General features: G+C 34.0%; 1 pseudogene; it reads left to right on the top strand.

Annotated features, from left to right (window-relative positions):
• The first annotated feature begins 1,572 nt into the window (after positions 1 to 1,572).
• On the top strand, positions 1,573 to 3,611 carry LOC121225024 (importin subunit alpha-1b-like; annotated as a pseudogene).
• Positions 3,612 to 4,220: the final 609 nt, after the last annotated feature.

Raw genomic sequence — 4,220 nt, 5'->3', positions numbered from 1 at the left:
AATAAAGGAAATATTCCGAGTTTGAGATTTTGGAGGAATTGTGCCCTAACGTATTGGGCCGCGATTTCTTAAATCTTGAATAAATGGATATTCCTTTTAAATTTTTATTACACGAGTATTCTGGCCTAATTCATTCTTGAGGAAATAAAAATGTTGTGCCCTAACGCATTGGGTGTGGCATTTTCTTTCTTTGAAATGATAAAGGTCTTAATACGTAACGTTTTTAAGTTTTTGCTAAGGATTATATTTTTCAAATTTTCGACATTAAGACATTAATAACTAGGTACCAATTTTGGGCGTTACGAGGGTGCTAATCCTTCCTCGTACGTAACCGATTCCCGGATCCGTTTTTTAAAACTCGTAGACCAAAGCCGTTTTTTTAGGTGATCCGATCACACTTTAATAAAAGATTGGTGGCGACTCCCAATTTTCATTTTTTTAAAGTCAACAACCTAAATTTTTTTTTTGTTTTTCAAAAAAATAGTTTCGACAGTTATTTCTTCCGTTTATAAATTGCCCATTGTTCTTAAAGTAGCATCATTTCTTCTATTAACAACTCAAATTGATCTTAAATATTACTTTTTTTTATTTGAAAAAATAATGAAGTATATGTTTAAACCATTGACAGGGGTTTTACTTCTAATGTATTGTGAATATCATTGAACAACTTTCTATGGAAATTGGGATCTACATATACATGTAATAAGATTGTATTTTTATGGTTATAATAAATTCATAAAAATAATTTTCTCCATACGTTAACACATACTCAAATATGGTTTATATCATGTTTACCTTCTTCCTTTTTTATAAAAAATAAAAATAAAAATAAATGAGAAAGTAGTGCTATAGAGTAGTAGCACAATAATATTTTTAAAAATAATAAGATAGAGTTGTACCATATTCGTCTATGGTTAAAATATTCTCTCGCTAGAATACTTATTAGTTTAATACGTCAATCGCTTATACAATATCATTATTAGATGAATGAAAATTTTACATTCAAATATTAAAATTTCTGTAAACTCATTTACAACATTAATTTAGACTTCAATGTCTAATTATTAAAAATAAATCCCCACTTTGATAATACAAATTATGTTTTCACTAATAATTTTTTTTCAAAACTCTTTTAAATAAAAAAAAGTCTATATAAAAAGTATTTAAAACATTATAAAAATAATTATACTTTAATTAATAAAACTAATTAGTGGCCCAGACTAAACAATCCTATTAAGTCCCTTGCATTTTATATACCTTCTCTCCAGATCAATACAAAATCTCTTTAAATTTTCATGTTCTTTTTGTTGATAGTGTGTAACAAAAGAGAGTTATCCATGGTTTTCTTCTTGCCAATTTTGTGAAGATGTCGTTGATCATGTTAGGCCCCAGTCCCCTTCTTTTATTGAAAACTGTTGATTGTTTAACATGAAGTGGAAATCATACTTGTGTGCAATGTTATTGATTTAGAATGCCAAATTTCCTTTGTCTGTCTTTGAAATCTGAGACTTTGGTTTGTTTGTTTGATTGTGAAATTGTACATCACATTACATTGCTAGCATAAACCAGAAAGTGAGATATTGCATGTTGCTAAAATTAGGCTAGAGAGAGAGATGGCTTATAAATATAAAGTATTAATGTCTAGCTATGAATATTATATGGGAACTCACTAATTATGCTTCATGTATTTTTCAGGTTAAGCCTGCAGTTCCTGTATTGGCACATCTTATTCAAATGATGAGGAAGTCTTAACCGATGCATGTTGGACTCTCTCATATCTTTCTGATGGTACAAATGACAAAATCCAAGCTGTTATTGAAGCTGGTGTGTGTGGGCGTTTGGTAGAACTTTTGGTGTGAGTTAAGACTATTTGCTTTTCATTTAATCTGTGGTTTTTTCAGGCACCCATCTTCTTCAGTGCTAATCCCTGCTCTTCGCACGGTTGGAAATATGATACGCAAACACAGGTATTACCCACTTTTTTTTTATTTTTATTTTAATGTTTCCATTTATCTTCTTTGATTGTGTGAATAACTAGTTTCCTCACTCAAACCACACGAATGGGCTCCCTCACAAATTTTAATATAAATGCAAGATTTGCAGGTTTAGGTATTAAAATTATCTGTTTTCTTTATATATGATATGTACCAAACTGCCTTTTGTCATTATGCACAAGTCTTGCTGAAATGCAGTGTACTATCGAGAATCAAGCATTCCCATGCCTTTTGAACTTCTTGGCAAATAATTTTAAAAAGAGCATCAACAAGGAAGCTTGTTGGGCAGTCTCCAATATCACAGCTAGAAACAAGGAACAAATACAGGTAAGAATTGGAACCGCGTTACCTTTTTTTTTTTTGCATTAATATTCCTTTGGTCTAAAATGTTGTCTGCTCGTACTTTTTTCCTTCTTGCATTTATATCCCCTGGTTAATCAATGTTGGGTCGAAGGTGTTGTTAGCTTTCATTTATACCATCAAACGATGTTCAATGGTATGGATTTTACAGGTTGTGATTGAAGCGAATTTATTGCTCCTCTAGTTCACTTGCTTCAAAATGCTGAATTTGATATTAAGAAAGAAGCTGTTTGGGCTATTTCAAATGCTACATCTGGTGGGACTCCTGACCAGATCAAGTATGAAATTGTTTCTTATCTTAGTTGCTTGGAATCATATCTTGCCAGGTTATTAAGGATAAATTGGTTCTCAACTGGGCATGTTCACATATTCGAAGTTCCTTGTAAGTCAAGGTTGTATCAAGCCATTGTTCGATCTTCTTAACTGCCCTGATCCAAGGATAGTTACAGTTTATTTAGTAGGGCTTGAAAACATTTTAAAGGTAGGAAAAGCTGATAAGAACCTGGGCAGTACTAGAGGTGTGAATCTCCATGCACAAATGACTGATGATACAGGGACCTATAGAAGATTGAGATTTTACAGTGTCATGATAACACAGATTTATGAAAAGGCTGTGAAGATTCTTGAGACATATTGGTTGGTAGAGGAGGATGAGACAATGCCACCGGGTGATGCCTCTCAAACAGGGTTTCAGTTTGGTGGGGGTGAACTTCCTGTTCCTTCTGGAGGATTCAATTTCAACTAGAGGTATGTGGTGTTGCTTGTTTGCAAGCAATTATGTCCCCCTGGTGGAAGCATTTCATTTATTTTTCAATAAGCATATTTGATAATTGCTAGAATGTACCTTTTTACCTTTTAAAAGTTGTCTGCAATTAATAATACTTCAGGGGGTTTATGGGGTCTTGAGTTGGAAGTCCTTACGGAGTTGATGGAATCAACAACAGTTGAGTTCCAGGTTGGCATGTTGTTGTTATGTTAGGATCAGGTGTGGGCTGGCTTGGGTTAGGAACACATGTAAGTTCTGAACTGGCGAAATATTATTAGCTGGGTGATCTACTACAATAAATTGAGGAAGCAGAGTGTTAATTCTGGGTGCTCGTAGGTTGTGTCTCAATTTGTAGTTATGATAGTGATGAAGAGTGGGTGTGTAACTTTCATGCATTTGTTGTTATGAGTAAACATGGGAATATTCTTTGGGTTCCATGTAATGGGAGTGTTGAGATGTGATGCATTAAAATTTGTCCATTTAGGTAGTGAGTCTTGTATTTGTTGGGTAGTGTATACTGATGCGGTCGTTGAAAGCACCAAATATATCATATCCCTAATAAATAATGAAAAAGAATAATAAAAGGGAAGTAGGGTCGAATTCTCAGGGACTGGATTTGCACAATATCTTGTTTCGTGAAATCTCGGCAGAATCTTCCCAAGAAAACCAACGTTCTTGAAAAAATAAAAAAATAACAGAATTAAGGGTTGGATCTGAAAACAAAAAAATAAAATAAAAACAGAATTAAGAATATTGAATCGAAAATTTGAGAAATTAAAAATAGTGTTGAGAGAAAGGAAATTCTTATAGGAGATTCCAGCCTCCAGTTGTCTCGTTCCGCCTTGGGTTCAATCTCGGCTGTTAGATGATCCTTCCCAAATCGAATAAGCCAGTTATAGTGGAAGAGGATGCCTACGACCATCGGCTCCAAGGATTTAGACTTACGATTTGGTAGAACCTGACTCTAGCCAAGAATCACTTATGTGGGATCGTCTTATGCTAGATCAATGCTTCTCAATGGCGAATCCCACGCCATTTTGTCTCTTGGGCTCGCCAACCTCTGACGTAGTAAGCTAACGAACCGACTGTGCAACATTCCC

This window comes from Gossypium hirsutum, chromosome D13 (genome assembly GCF_007990345.1).
Source record: "Gossypium hirsutum isolate 1008001.06 chromosome D13, Gossypium_hirsutum_v2.1, whole genome shotgun sequence".
NCBI classification, from domain to species: Eukaryota; Viridiplantae; Streptophyta; class Magnoliopsida; order Malvales; family Malvaceae; genus Gossypium; species Gossypium hirsutum.
Note: the sequence above shows the minus strand (reverse complement) of the source record. Positions and strands in the feature narration are given on the sequence as shown.